The following is a 16,422-nucleotide window of genomic DNA, read 5'->3' as shown; positions in this document are numbered from 1 at the left end:
CTGTGAGAGATGAAGGAGAATGATCTTGCGTCTAGAGACCATTCCGACTCTATCGGGTTTGTCCAAGATAGAGCATCCGCTGTCACGTTGCGGAATCCTTGTAGGTGAACTGCAGACAGGTGCCATTTCTTCCTTTCTGCCAGACGGAAGATTGTCAGGAGCACCTGATTTATCTTGGGCGATCTTGAGCCCTGGCGATTGAGACAACGCACTACCACAGAGCTGTCCAGGGTCAGGCGAATGTGTTCCGACGGGGGCGGGGAGAGTTTCTTCAGCGTCAGAAGAACCGCCATGGCCTCCAAGATGTTGATGTGAAACGTCTTGAATAGGGGAGACCAAGTGCCTTGAGCCTGTTGTTGGTGGGAGTGACCTCCCCAACCCTCCAATGAAGCGTCCGTATGGATGTTGAGAGATGGAGGTGGGTGTTGGAGAGGAAGGGACCTTTTTAGGGCCCTCGCTTCTGACCACGGCTTTAGAAGAAGTCGAAGTCTGCTTGGGAGCCGTCTCTTGAGGTCTCTTCGAGCGACGGATGCGGAACGTCTCCAGACTCCCGCTGCATCCTTTAGCTGTGCACGAAGCACTGGGTTTGTGATCGAGGCGAACTGTAGAGAGCCTAGAACTTGTTCCTGCTGGCGTCTCGAGATCCGTTTGGATTTTAACAGTCGCTTGACGGACCCTGCTATTTCCTTCCTTTTCTTTGCTGGAATGGAAAGGCGGTGTGACTGAAGATTCCAGTGGATGCCTAACCATTGGAACTTCTGAGCTGGAGATAGGCGAGACTTTTTCGCGTTTATCTGGAATCCCAGGTGTTCGAGAAACTGGGTAACTTTTCTGCAGGATTCTATACAATCCTCGGGCGAGGGCGCCCACACTAGCCAGTCGTCGAGGTAGGCCATCACCTGGACGTTTCGGATGCGGAGCTGTTGTACTACTGCGTCCGCTAGCTTTGTGAATATCCGAGGGGCCACGTTGAGTCCGAAGGGCATGGCCCGGAAGGCATAGCTTTTCCGTTGGAGTCGGAATCCTAGGTAGGAGGAAGCGTGATGGTTCATTGGTATGTGCCAGTATGCGTCCGCCAGGTCTATCGAGACCGTGAAAGACCCTCGAGGCAGGAGGGTTCTGATCTGTTGGAGAGTCAGCATCTTGAACTTGTCGTTCGATATGAATACGTTGAGGGGGGATAAGTCCAGAATGACTCTGAGTCTGTCTGAGTCTTTCTTGGGAACACAAAACAGTCTCCCTTGGAACCTTGTGGACTTCACCCTTCTTATCACCTTCTTGTTCAAGAGGTCTAGCACATATTCTTCCAAGAGGGGGGTTGAAGGTTGGAAGAATTGCTGGAAGGTTGGGGGTGGTTGCGCCCAGCTCCAGCCCAGACCTTTCTTGATGATGCTGTGTGCCCAGGAGTCGAAGGTCCAGCGATCCTGGAAGTGGCGGAGTCTTCCTCCCACCGGAAGCACTTCATTGCTTCTGTGGTCCCGAGGACTTGCTGCCTCGGCCGCTAGCTCCCTGTCCTCCTCTGCCTCTGGAGGGCCGGCGAGAGGAATCTCTGCCGGAACCCCTGCCTGAGCTTCTACCCTTGGGACGAAAGGTAGTGGAGTGCTGCTCGAAGGTGGGGTTGAAGGCCGGTGATGAGGGCAAAACCGGCTGTGGGACCAACTGAAAGGTCTGTGGCGGCTGAGCGACCACTTGGGGAGTAGCGGGTGCCGGAAACTGGCGTCTGTACTGACGTTGCTGGGGTCTATGCTTCGACTGCTTCCTCTTAGGCTGAGGACCGTCATCCTGAGAGGGCTTTCTCTTCCTAGACATGCCCCATTTGTTGAGAAGGTTCCTGTTCTCAGATGCAGCCTTGTCTGTGATCTCTTTCACTAGATCAGACGGGAAGAGGTACTTGCCCCAGATGTTGGAGGCAATCAGTTTCCGGGGTTCGTGTCTGACAGTGGCACTGGAGAACACTAATTCTCTGCAGGCTCTACGAGCTCGCATGAAATGGTACAGATCCTTGACTAAGGTTGCCATGTGAGATTTGGCAAGGACCATGTAATGGTTAGGGACTCTGGTGTCACCAGCCATTACGTCCATCTGGACCTGGAGAGTGAGAGATGCTGCCAGCCTCTCCTTCGTTTCCTGTTCCCTACGAAGGAGGTGTTCGTTTAGCTTGGGGAGGTCCTCATTAAACTGACGTCCAGCAACGTCAGGATCTAGTTTGCCCACCACGAAGGTGTGTTGCACATCCTTCCAGTGTTTGGTGTCGGGCGGGGTGGCTGCGGAGAAAGGTCTGCATTCCTCCAATGCAGGGCAGGATTTCCCTTCCTCTACAGCCTTAAGGCAGGCAGCGAAGGCCTTTTCCGTGAAGGGTAGCATCACTTCATCGGGCGCAACGTAGGTGGGGTACTTCTTGCTCAGAGCCGGAAGTCCAGAGCAGGTAAAGCCTCTGCTCTTAAGCGCTTTGGCAAGCATAGCCTGGGCCTTCGAGAGATCGAACACTATTTTCTCCTTCGGTTCGGTCTCTTCCTTTGAGGATGGTTCTGAACGTAGACGGACGTAACAGTCCGGATACGCCTCAAAGCGGGGGAAGAACTCCACTTCTTCCAGGGGTATGGAACCGATCTTATCGCTGACGAAGATCTTGTCATCAGCGATGACCATATGCTCGGCGAACCGCCACGGATTGTCGCTCGAGCATGCGGGGAGGTCCTTGATGGAGATTTTGCGAGATTCCTTGGAACCTCCCATCGACCGAATGATCTTGTGAGTTTCTTGGAGCTTCTGCTCCATCACGGATTCAATGAGCCGAATCATATCCTGTGCCGTAGGTAGAGGAGTCGTGGTGGAGGACGTAGACGGGAGAGACACTTCCGTCGGTGTAGGAGTAGGAGGGGGGATGGAGGGAGGGGCATCCTCCTTATCGGACTCGGTATATACTACCCGGTCCTCTTCTTCATCATCCTCCCCTTCACCCTGGGCCATAAGGGTTTTCTCGGTGTCCTCCGAGATCTCTGACATGTGTTCATCATGTTCTGAATCCAGGTGACAATCACTCATGGACTGAGCCATGACAGTATCAGGTTCCACTGTGATCTGGACGACGGGGATCTGTTCAACTGGGACCACTGATTCTGGTGAGGCCTTTGGGAACAGCAAAGACCTCATTTCTTCTGTGGCTAGGTATGGTCCAGTGGCGTTCTTTTGAAAGCCACGTACCCACTTGCGTAGGTTGTCCCGAGCAGTGTCCCGAATCTCCGCTGAGGGAGGGTCATAGAATGCTTTCTGTAGGCATTCTTGGCAGACCGAGCAGGTGGTGGGGCCCCAGTACTTGAGATCCCCTCTCTTGTGAGCACAAGGGGCGTGTGTCCTACACGCCGTGTGTCCATAAAAGTGTGGCCGACGGACTGCGCAGAAGTCGTGGTCACACTTGACGTACTCCTCCTGTAAAAGAAAGAGACGATGAGTATTGTAGAGTCATAATATGGCTCGTATATAAAGTTAATTATTAACAAGTTAATATTAACATAAGTTAATTGTGATGCACAGAAGGGTGGGTGAAAGGAGACAGACGCATGCCTCGTGTAACCCGCCCGGCTGGTTGCCGTAGCATCAAACAGTCCCAGGTGGCCGTAGGCCTCCATGGAAGGTGTCTTGATAATGGGAATTCCATTTAGAATTACCATATAGACTAGGCTTGAAATCTTATCAAGAAAGTCTGGGGATCATGAGATCCTAGTAAGGTTCCGGCAACCAGACGTGCCAATTACACGTAGCGTGCTGGAAAGATGAAACACGCAAGAAGACAGAGTGAAAACTGAACAAAATGTACGATTCCGTACCAATTTGTCTGCGTTAACAAGCCGTCTAGGTGCGGTTTTTAGGAGATATCGCTAGTAAAGATAGCTGAGAGAAGGGGTGCAAGGCATCTTGCCGCCTCCGGACTGGTCCGGCATACCCCCGGCACGCCGGAAGCCGCTCGAGCAGAGTTTCTGGCATTCAAGAATGATCATTCTATGGTCAAAAGAAGCCAGGGTGGCGGCAGCCGGTAGCGGCGGCCGCCGGCAAGGAGCGGCGGTTCCGGCAGCCGGAGGCAGTCGGAGGGTGACAGGGGTAAGGATAAAGGAGCATAGCCGGGGCCGGGGGCCGGCAGCTAGTGCCGGCACTCCGGGAGGGGTCGGCAGTGTGCCGAGGCTATGAGGGAATGGAGAGGCCACGGCGGTAAGCCGGCGGCCGGCGGCGATCCCCCGGTACTCGGGGGAAGGCGGCAAAGATAAGGAAGTCACCCGTAGTGGCGGTAAAGCCGGGGTTGAGGCGGCAAGGGACAAGCACCAAAGATGGAGGTGGGATGGCAAGGCTGTACTAGCCTAGTCAAGACACCTCTGGAAAAGGTACCACCATGATAGAGGTGAATCTATCATCCTAAGCAGGAGCCGCAATGGCCGGGGCTAAGGCAGTCCAAGAGAGGACAGGGTGTACCCAAAGAAGGGGTGGAGACTCTTCGTGTCGACCAAATGATAACTGACTCCATAGCACTATGGAGGGACTATGTATCAGAGCGGACAACACTGGGAGCACCACGGGGTCCAGCACTCCAGCCTAGGGTGGAGTGTAGGACAGGGGACATATGAAGCCTAACCTACTGGTAGGTTAGGCTAGGCAAGAGATAGGTTGGGGGGGGAAAGGGTCTTCTTATAAGAAAGGATGGGTTATGTACCAGAGCGGCCACCTAGGAAGGGAGATGCTCACCCTAACCTATAGTAGGTGGACCAACTGAAAAACGGTGCACGCGTATATTTCAGCAAGGTACATAAACCAGCCCTCCCAACCTAACCTGGATTAGGGTCGTTAGACCCTAATCAAGGAAGGGAGAAGACGTATCGCAAGGAAAAGGTCCAGGACCGATTCAGCTTAAAGGAGGTGATCCTACCTTTAAGGTCCGCAACACTAAGGGAGGGGTCATTCCCTTAGGTGGGGAGGCGATACAGAACTCTGAGGAGTCTTGTCCTATCACATGTAATAGGATACAAGATTACCAGAGGGAAGCTCTAGGGCTAGGGATGAAGAGAGCATATAGGGGTCCTGTCATAAGGTTAGGTTAGCAAGGCACTCAAGATAACCTACCTCCTATATGGTCCCTGAAGGCGAAAAACACTTGCATCACTGTCAATGGTATTGTAAAATAATGCCAAAATCTTCATAACTAACACTAGGATCACTGAAATATCATGCATTAACACTGGTATAGGCTCACTGGCCTAGGGGCTAATCAAAGCCTACTGGTATGGGGTCAGCGAAGACCCTAATTAATGCGTCAAAAACACGATATAAAGTTCCTAGCTATGAAGACTAAATAACTAATAGCGCTGATTAGTAATTTATATACCGGTAAGGCTGTTGCGGCTAACTAAATAAGGCATGCAAGCAACAGCAGCGTCATAAAATGGCGCTGACCGGTCTGGCAAAGCTCTGCCACAATTATGCAAATATCTCGAAAAGTAAGATTTACTTTAAGGCCAGAGCTTATTTAAACAATACTTTAACCTTTGTACTCAACTTTCCAGAAGAAGGTGAAGCTGACGGTTGAGACATAGCGAGGATGCAAGTAGATAAAGTCGCACAAAGGGAAAAATACGTCCAATCGAGCGAGCTACTAGCAAAGGAATGAGGACGGACGTGACGTCATCAAAAGCAATGGCGTCCGTCTGTTTACATCGCGAGTACCATCGCCACATCTAGATCGGCTGCGGCTCAGCTCCCAGCCACTCCCTGTCCGCCATATTGAAGCGTTAACTCTATATGGGGTGCAGATAGCTATGTGGCACGTCTATACATGCGTGTCCCCTGTTGTTACACGATGTCTTAAGGGGAAACCTTTAGGATACTCGCTCCAGAAGTTAGAATTCTGTGATAACCTGTGGTTTAATTCTCTGGGAAAATCCTAGTAGTGATTACCCAAGGAAGCTACCAAAAAGGATCCTTCCATCAGGACGCCATGGCTTGAGCCCAAAAATATATATATATATATATATATAATGAACAAAATGTTAAACTATTATTATTAAAAAATAAACATCTTTTTCGACTACTGCAAAATATTCTATGTGGTAAGACTAGGCCTATAGCTGGAACGACTAGGCGAGATTTGAACCGATGACGGTTGATGGCGTGTCAATTTTGGTGGTCAATTTCTACATATTTGTTAGAGCCTGTAAATCTGTAAATGACACATTTTTAATGTGATTCTGTAAATGACACATTTTTAATGTGATAGCGATTATAATACATTTCCATGTTTTGTATGGTGGTAAAATGATCTTTGTAACTGTGCAGCTGAATCGGTGGAACTTCGAAAGTTCAAACTTGCAGCGAATGTTGGTATTTGAACAGTTCGACCTAAGTTTATAAGTTCATAGTTTATAAATGAAAGATCTCTTTTAATGCCGTTACTGATGTTAATATATTTTGAATATCATCTCTCTCTTAGTTTATTCATTTCCTTATTTCCTTTCCTCACTGGACTATTTTCCCTGCTGGGGCCCTTGAGCTTATAGCTTCCTTGTTTTCCAACTAGGGATGTAGCTTAGCCAGTAATAATAATATTAGAGCAGGCTATCGCTTCAGAGAGAGAGAGAGAGAGAGAGAGAGAGAGAGAGAGAGAGAATAAGCTTCAATATTTTGATGTATCATTTAAGACTTAGGGAACATAAAAACTGATAGCTCTCTCTCTCTCTCTCTCTCTCTCTCTCTCTCTCTCTCTCTCTGTATTATTATCAGCAAGGATTTGAAGTTCACCAAACAGAGCATAAAAGCTGAAAAGAAAACACGAAACATATTAGGTTACATAAAGAGACAATTCAAATACAGAGACATAGACACTGTAGGCATGCTACAACTGTAGGCCTACACAGATACACCATAAAATAAATACACTTCAAATTTACATATCCCGCTCTTTTATAATATATTAAAAGCTTTCCTTATTATCTTGTACAATCTACAAGTTTACCCTATAAGTCTATCGGCAAAATTGTTATACATACTTACACTAACGTAGGCCTAGGTGTGATTGACTAGCTGCGTGCACCGCTATTTCATGCGGTTCCTGTGTAGTGGTTTATAGAAACTACGAGGTCGCTCGGGGAAAAACCCTCTCATGTAAAGATATGTTGCCAAATGAGCGGAAATATATCCGTACGGACAAAAATCTCTCTTATGAAACGAGCCATATACTATCACCAATTCTCACTCTTTCAGAGTTTCGATCTCTGTCTCTCTATTGCTCACTCCAATCAACATTCAAAATTTTAATAAGAATAAACTATCTATGGAATAAAAGATAAAACATTAATCACATTATTCACGTGAGCAGACAAGAAATATTGACCTTAGATTAAAACAATGGCCATATAAAAAATGAATGAAGCACAATGTTTTAAAAAAATAGACGACCTAATATAAGGGCTGCCATTTGTAATACCATAAAAGCAGATGAACTTGAGAAAAATATGTAATGGCAAATGCTCTCGTGTAGAATTGAAGTGACATATTTATAAAAATTAGTTCTTTTGGATATTGGTTAATAATGACCACATATTTGAATATAATAACGTAGATAATCCAATGTCTTTTTTTTTTTTTTTTTTTAATTCTAGTTCTCCTTTGGTATAGATTCCTCCCTTTTCAGTAATACCAGAAATTTGTTCCTGAATATACTTTAAACATTTTGAATAAAGTTCAAAATAATAGAGGATTTGCTTCTATTATTTGAAGATTTTAAACATGATATTAGAATGCTGATGCATATTTATCCATAGATTTTCTTTTATTGTTTTGTGAGAGAAATATACAATAGTTTTTCCATTGAGTGACTTCATATGTTCATCTAGATTCTAGTCCATCAATTCATTCACGCCTGAGAAATTGTTCTTTTTATATAGTTGCTGACAAAATAGTAACAATTATATCTTAATAATCATGAACATATCAGTGTGAGATATACGTTGTATTAAATAGCCAATTTCAAAATGAAAATACTACGTTCTAGATAGGAGATTTCTTACACATCAAGATTGCCAACCTTTAAATGTTAAGAAAAATGAAACATAGTCTTTAGCCAATAGGAACACGTCATTTGGGCAAACTGTTAGGGAATAGTGGTTTGCTCTTTCAGCGAAGTAAAAGAGCCAAATGCCAGTTCATGAAATACCATTGGAAAATTTTATTTTGGTACTTCCTTTTGAATGAATATATACAAAAAAAAACTTTGAATATTATAGATTTTATATTAATTTTTAAAGCAAGTATTGGCAATGAATTAAACCCTTATCATAATTAGTGATACGTATGCATTCTTAATCAAAATCTCATCTATTGGCTGAAAATGCATTTTTCATATTGATCTAATTTTTTGATAACTGTTCTATAAGCAAAGACAAATCAAATATATTTTTATATTGTTTATTTTTTTTTTTAAATATGAATCTTGGTTGAAAAATCAGTTAACGTTGAAGCATTAAATTTATACAAGGAATTTTTGACAGTTTGTTTTTTTCAGATATTATGAACAATAGGTCTAAATATTAAAGTATATCCTTTGCAATTTACAGAGAGAGAGAGAGAGAGAGAGAGAGAGAGAGAGAGAGAGAGAGAGAGAGAGCGCATGTATATATCAATAGAAATTAGTTCATTAACTTTTGCGTCCCTGCATATATATATATATATATATATATATATATATATATATATATATATATATATATATATATATATATATATATCAACGAAATAGTGGCTGTTTATATTACCCTACATACCTCCCTTAGGCTCAGTAGGTATAATTAGAGTTTTTTTTACCTGGTAGTAAGTTGAGTAGAAGGTGATACAATGGTTATAGGTGCAGTGGTGTATCCACTATGAATCCTGGCTCGTGCAGTTGCATAAACATGATCTGTCCTTTTAGACATCTACAGCTGTGTGCAAATTCCTACACTTTGTTAATTCTTTTATTCAAATCCCCAAATAATTGGTTATTACAAGCATCTATTTTTTAAGCGATATTATCTACTTTGCTTGTGGTAGCTTATTAGAAAAATCACTATCTGCCAATCTATTGGACGAGAGTTCAAGATCTACTTGAGCTCGATAGCTTCTAGTAGTGTCTGTAACCTCAACCTCTTTGTGAGCTAGGTATGGGGGCTTTGGGGCTTAGCCTACAGGTCTACCTGCTGAGTCATCAGCAGCCTTTGCCTGGTCCTCTCTGCTCCTAGCTTAATGGAGAGGTGACTTGGGAGCTGATCTTATGCATCTAAGATCAGCCTCTTTGGCATTATCCTGTCCCTTGTCTCTGCCATTCACGAGGGACCTTTAAGCCCAAGAGAATGTGCACACCTAATTTGGGTCCAACCGTTGCTAGGGGTACATTCGCACCGAAAAACGAAGCCTTCAAATGCCTGTTTTCATAGAGGGTAATATGTATTACCTTTTCTGCCATTTTCAAATATATTTACATGAACTAATTTGAATCAAGGAAACTATCACCATGATATTTTCACTATATTGAATTCTCTCTCTCTCTCTCTCTCTCTCTCTCTCTCTCTCTCTCTCTCTCTCTCTCTCTCTGAAATTAATACAAGTAAGAGAACAGAAATAATAATTTTACTTTAGGTTCCCTCTCTCCCTATCCTTCTCTCTTTAAGATTTTTACATTAGTCCCTAAGAATCTCTCTCTCTCTCTCTCTCTCTCTCTCTCTCTCTCTCTCTCTCTCTCTCTCTCCAAGACTGAAGAAAACCCTTTATCACGAGAATCCCCCCAAAGAGAAGAAGAAAATCTCTCTCATAACACTGTCATTTATTGGACAACCTTTTGACAGCCCTCGTGTTGAAGGTCCACTGATTATAACCACGTCATAACCTCTTACCCCTTCTCCCCCCCCCCCCACCTTCCTCTCTCCCCTTTCCCTACCCCCCTCCCCCCTCCTTCGGTAGTTTCTTGTAGTGTCTGCAACCTCACCATCCGTGTGAGCTAAGGATAGTGGGTTAGGTGGGAGGGTTATATGCCTTTTCGTCCGACGTCACTTCGTCCAAAGTCTCTTTGTCCACTCCCTTTGGTCCAACGTCTCTTTGTCCGACGATATTTTAGTCCAACGTCTTTTCGTCCATTGTCTTTTAGTCCAATATCCATGATTTTTTCGTTAGTCCATTTATTCAATATCTGAACGTAAAACTCGGTAGTTTTGTCTTTAGGTAATCCAATGAATCCTCGGTAGTTTGATTGCTGTTAAGAGCCATTTCTTCCAGACAAAATTGGTCAAAATCACGGGGGAAAAAAATCATAGGACAAAAAGACGTTGGACCAAAAAATCATTGGACAAGAAGACGTTGGACCAAAATATCATTGGACAAAAATACGTTGGACGAAAAGGATTGGACAAATAGACTTTGGACGAAAAGGATTGGACTAACTGACTGTACACGGGTGGGAGAGCCTATATGTCTACCTGCTGAGTCATCAGCCGCCATCGCCTGGCCCTCCTTGGTCCTGGCTTGGGTGGGGAGGGGGTTTGGGATCTAATCATATGTACATATGGTCAGTCGCTAGAATATTTGTCGAGATGGTGTGGACTATAGCCAATTCTATTTGGTGAGGCAGATTTGCACCGACTCGCAGGATGCCCTTTTAGCTCGGAAAAGTTTCCTAACAGCTGATTGGTCGAAAGTATTTTTGTCCGACCAATCAGCTAATAGGAAACTTTTCCGAGCTAAATGGCATCCTTGCGAGTCGGTGCAATTCTGCCTCCCTAAAAAGAATTGACTATAGTGTATTCATTATTAAACAATGAGATATAGTTTGACAGTCGGTAAGAAAAAAGAATAGAATATATCTTTATTGTGGTGCATTCAATGCTAGTTTATTCTGAACTGAAAAGCGAAGAATTTGTCGAAGCTCAAATGGTTAGAATAATGTTGGACAAGATTCGGGTGTTGTATTATTTGCAATAGATTGCTTTCCTCTCAATATATGTCCTAAACAGGAGTAAGTTGAAATCCTCACACGTTGATGATCATTATAATGAATCTGAAATCGAATGGAATTATTATGTTGTCAGGTACTGTCAAAAAACGCAATTGTTTAGAGATTCCTTCACAGAACAAAAGTGTTTTACTTTTCCTGTTTATTTGTAATCAATTTTTCATAATTAGCCTCTTATGTTTTTTCCATATTTTTGTGAAACCTATAAGGATTTTTCTAAATGATTAGTTTATTTGCATTATTGCGTGTGTCTGCATACCTGTGGTATGTGATCATTGTATGATAGCCCATTTATGTTTTTGTAACGAGTGCCAAACCAAGTAATGAATTGTTAGATATTATTTTTATTACAGAATATTAGATTACGTTCATTTCTAATTTCTAATTTCTAATTTCTAATTTGTAATCCATAACAGTTAAGAGATTCAAAAAAAAAAAAGAAAAAAAAAACTAATTGTGCTAACCAGTTTGTGATATTCTTTGAGCAATTCTTCATTCAAAATTTTGGTTCATGTTTATACGGAAAGTTTAATTTTTTTTTTAACCATGATAAAATCGTAGTAAGAATTTGTCAGGTTTGTCAAAGTTGAAAAGGAGAAGGTAATGAATAATAATAATAATAATAATAATAATAATAATAATAATAATAATAATAATAATAATAGTAAATGATAGTAAGACGTGAATAAAACAGTTGTGTTGGTATCGCTCTGATGGAAGTTTCACAAAAATATATTCATTCCAAAAGAGAGAGAGAGAGAGAGAGAGAGAGAGAGAGAGAGAGAGAGAGAGAGAGAGAGAGAGAGAGAGAGAGAGATTTGCTAGGAAGTTCTTAGTAAGGAACCACTACCGGCCTACATATGCAAATACATAAACACACACACACACATCTCCCCTATACGATAAAGAGCAAATGTCTGGCTATATATATATATATATATATATATATATATATATATATATATATATATATATATATATATATATAGTTGTTTCCGGTCCCGCACAGTTCTACCTATCCCTCAGATAGGGGGGGGGGAAGGGAATAGTCATCCCCTGGTGAGAGGAGGATGCGTGTGCGTTTGTGTACATATCAAGATATTGAGTCGAAATTTTGGACTGGTTGCGTATAATAGTGTTTATATATATATATATATATATATATATATATATATATATGGATATAGATATATGTAGAAATGTATACAAAATATATAATCTGCATACTAAGATACTCACAGACCTTCACATACATAAATATTTTGTTGGATGCTTAACTATATATATATGTGTATATATATATATATATATATATATATATATATATATATATATATATATATATATATATATATAAATATATATATATATATATATATATATATATATATATATATATATACACACACACACACACAAAATAATTATGTATGGGAATCTCTCTCTTTCTCTCTCTCTCTCTGTTGAAACTTCCAGATATTCTATACTGCATTCCTTAGCTGATACATCCCAAATAATGTATGAGACCTCATTTGTGGTTTGATTAGAATAAAGTAGACGTTATTCCCCTCTTCCTTCAAAATACAATCCTTGAATTTCCTGCCACATAACAATAAGCATCCTGATTTTCTTTCTTTTTATTAATAAAATAAATAAGTTCATAATAATTCCATTGCTATCCTAAAATGTATTGTACAAAGCTTATACCTTATAAAGGCAAAAGTTACAAATATAGAATTAAATCTTGAAGTAAATTTCTGAAAAAAAATAGGTTTCACATTTATAACCGTATCGTTTTATCAGCACATCTATTTACAAAAAAATGACTGTCAATGAATTCAACAGACGCTGTTGTTGTGGTCTGCCTGGTGTTTGCCAGTCGAGGGTCCAGACTGGTTGGTGCCATTAGTGTCTGCAACCTCACCATCCTTGTAAGCTAAGTTTGGTAAGTTTGGTGGAGCCTGTAGGTCTATCTGCTGAGTCATAAGCAACCAATGCCTGGCTCTCCCTGGTCCTAGCTAGGGTGGAGAGGAGGCTTGGGCGCTGATCATATGTTTATATGGTCAGTCTCTAGGGCATTGTCCTGCTTACCTTATTGCCTTATTTTTTGTTTGGGTTCCCCCAGGTCCCTCAGTGTGAGGCACCTCGTATATCCACCAGAGAGTTGCTAATGCATCTTCCGGTGTATTTTGCATCTTCCAGTCTTGGATGGTCTGGGATGCATCTTAGGTATATATTTATCGAGCTTATTCTTAAACACATCTACGCTCACTCCGGATATGTTTCTTAGATGAGCTGGCAGCACAATAAATAGTCGCTGCATTATCGATGCTGGTGCGTAGTGGATTAATGTCCTGTGCGCCTTCCTTAGTTTTCCTGGTATATTTTTTGGCACTATTAATCTACCTCGGCTTGCTCTTTCTGATATTTTTAGCTCCATGATGTTTTCAGTAATTCCTTCTATTTGCTTCCATGAGTGGGAGTGGGAGAGAGAGTGAGTGAGATTTGGAGTGAGTGAGTGGGAGTGGGAGTGAGAGAGAGTGAGAGTGAGGGAGTGAGAGAGAGTGAGAGTGAGGGAGTGAGAGTGAGGGAGTGAGAGTGAGTGAGTGAGTGAGAGAGTGGGAGTGAGAGAGAGTGAGAGTGAGGGAGTGGGAGTGAGTGAGTGAGAGAGTGGGAGTGAGAGAGAGTGGGAGTGAGTGAGTGAGAGAGTGGGAGTGAGAGTGGGAGTGCGAGTGAGTGAGTGAGAGTGGGAGTGAGAGTGAGTGAGTGAGTGAGTGAGAGTGAGGGTGAGTTAGTGAGTGAGTGGGAGTGGGAGTGAGTTAGTGAGTGAGTGAGAGTGGGAGTGGGAGTGAGAGTGAGTGAGTGAGACTGAGAGTGGGAGTGAGAGTGAGTGAAAGAGTGGGAGTGGGAGTGAGAGTGAGTGAGTGAGACTGAGAGTGGGAGTGAGAGTGAGTGAGAGAGTGCCTTACCTTACCTTATTGCCTTATTTTTTGTTTGGGTTCCCCCAGGTCCCTCAGTGTGAGGCACCTCGTATATCCACCAGAGAGTTGCTAATGCATCTTCCGGTGTATTTTGCATCTTCCAGTCTTGGATGGTCTGGGATGCATCTTAGGTATTTATCGAGCTGATTTTTAAACACATCTACGCTCACTCCTGATATGTTTCTTAGATGAGCTGGCAGCACATTAAATAGTCGCTGCATTATCGATGCTGGTGCGTAGTGGATTAATGTCCTGTGCGCCTTTCTCAGTTTACCTGGAATGCTTTTTGGCACTATTAATCTACCTCGGCTTGCTCTTTCTGATACTTTAAGCTCCATGATGTTTTCAGCAATTCCTTCTATTTGCTTCCATGCTTGTATTATCATGTAGCGTTCTCTTCTCCTTTCTAGACTGTATAGTTTTAAAAATTGCAGTCTTTCCCAGTAGTCAAGGTCCTTAACTTCTTCTATTCTAGCAGTATAGGACCTTTGTACACTCTCTATTTGCGCAATATCCTTTTGGTAGTGTGGGTACCATATCACATTGCAGTACTCGAGTGTACTACGCACATAAGTTTTGTAAAGCATAATCATGTGTTCAGCTTTTCTTGTTTTAAAGTGTCTGAATAACATTCCCATTTTTGCTTTACATTTAGCCAACAGTGTTGCTATTTGGTCGTTGCATAACATATTCCTATTTAAAATTACACCAAGGTCTTTAATTGCTTCCTTGTTTGTGATTGTCTCATTATTAGGTCCCTTGTATGCATACACCATTCCTTCTCTGTTTCCATAATTTATTGATTCGAATTTATCGGAGTTAAATACCATCCTATTTATCTCCGCCCATTCATATATTTTGTTTAGATCTCTTTGTAGTGAGTTCCTATCTTCATCACAAGTAATTTCTCTACTTATTCTTGTGTCATCGGCGAAACTTCTCACTACGGAGTTTTCAACATCACAGTCTATGTCTGAGATCATAATAACAAATAGCAGTGCAGCTAATACCGTACCTTGGGGCACACCAGATATTACCTGGGCTTCATCTGATTTTTCGTCATTTGCAACCACTATCTGTTTTCTGTTTTGCAGGAATTCTTTTACCCATTTTCCTATCTTTCCCACAATATTATGCTTTCTCATTTTTTTCTCCAATATGTTATGATCTACCTTGTCCAAGGCTTTTGCAAAATCTAGATAGATCACATCTGTGTCTTTTTCATTTATCATATTATTGTATATGTTTTCATAGTGTGCTATCAGTTGGGTCTGTGTACTTTTTCCAGGTACGAAACCGTGTTGACCCATATTAAACAAATTATTTTTGACCAAATGGTTCATTATTTTCTTTTTTATTACCCTCTCATACACTTTCATAATATGTGATGTTAGACTAACAGGTCTATAATTGCTTGCCTCTAGTCTTGATCCACTTTTGAAGATAGGGGTTATATAAGCTAATTTATGTTTAACATATATCTCGCTCATATCTACACTCTGTCTTAGCAGTATTGCAAGCGGCTTCGCGATAGTGTTTGCAGTTTTTTTTAACAAAATCGCTGGAACTCCATCTGGTCCGGCTGCCGATCCATTTTTAATTTCGTTTATAGCCGTGACAATATCTGCTTCATTAATATCTATATCCGTTAGATATTCAACATTTTCTTCTCTCATTTCTGTTTCATTATTCTCATTCGCAATTCTTGGCGTGAACTCACTCTTATATTTTTCTGCTAATATGTTGCATATTTCCTTTTTTTCATTCGTTAGCCGTCCTTCAATTCTTAGAGGGCCTATTTCTATTCTCCTTTTATTCATCTTTTTTGCATATGAGTAAAGTACTTTGGGGTTTCTTTTTATATTTTGAAGTGTCCTTTCTTCTAAGTCCCTTTTTTCATTTTCTTTCGACTGTATAATCTTTTGTTCTGCATTTTCTATCTTACATTTTATTTCCCTCATTTTCCACACATTTTTTTCTTTTGCAAGATTTTTCTTCCACTTTTTAATTTTCTGAAATAAGATCCTTCTGTCTCTTGGTATGCACGTCTTTTGTTTATTGTTTTTTTTTCGGTACATATTTTTCAACAATTTTCTCCAGTATTTTGTACAGTATATCCGTATTTACCTGTATATTATCGCTTATAAATACATTTTTCCATTCTTTATTCAGTTCTTCATTTATTTCTGACAATTTTATATTCTTACTGTAAAAGTTATATTTTCCATATCCTTCCCAAAGTTTTGTGCTTTTATTAATTCTGTGATCACTTGCTTTGGAATGAACTATCAATTCTATGACATTGTGGTCTGAAATTCCCGTGTTATACACTATTATTTCTTTAACATAATTCACCTCATTCACAAATACTAGATCTAGGACATTTTCCTTTCTTGTTGGAATGTGGTTTATTTGTTGCATATT

Source organism: Palaemon carinicauda, chromosome 3 (assembly GCF_036898095.1).
Source record: "Palaemon carinicauda isolate YSFRI2023 chromosome 3, ASM3689809v2, whole genome shotgun sequence".
Taxonomy (NCBI): domain Eukaryota; kingdom Metazoa; phylum Arthropoda; class Malacostraca; order Decapoda; family Palaemonidae; genus Palaemon; species Palaemon carinicauda.
Note: the sequence above shows the minus strand (reverse complement) of the source record.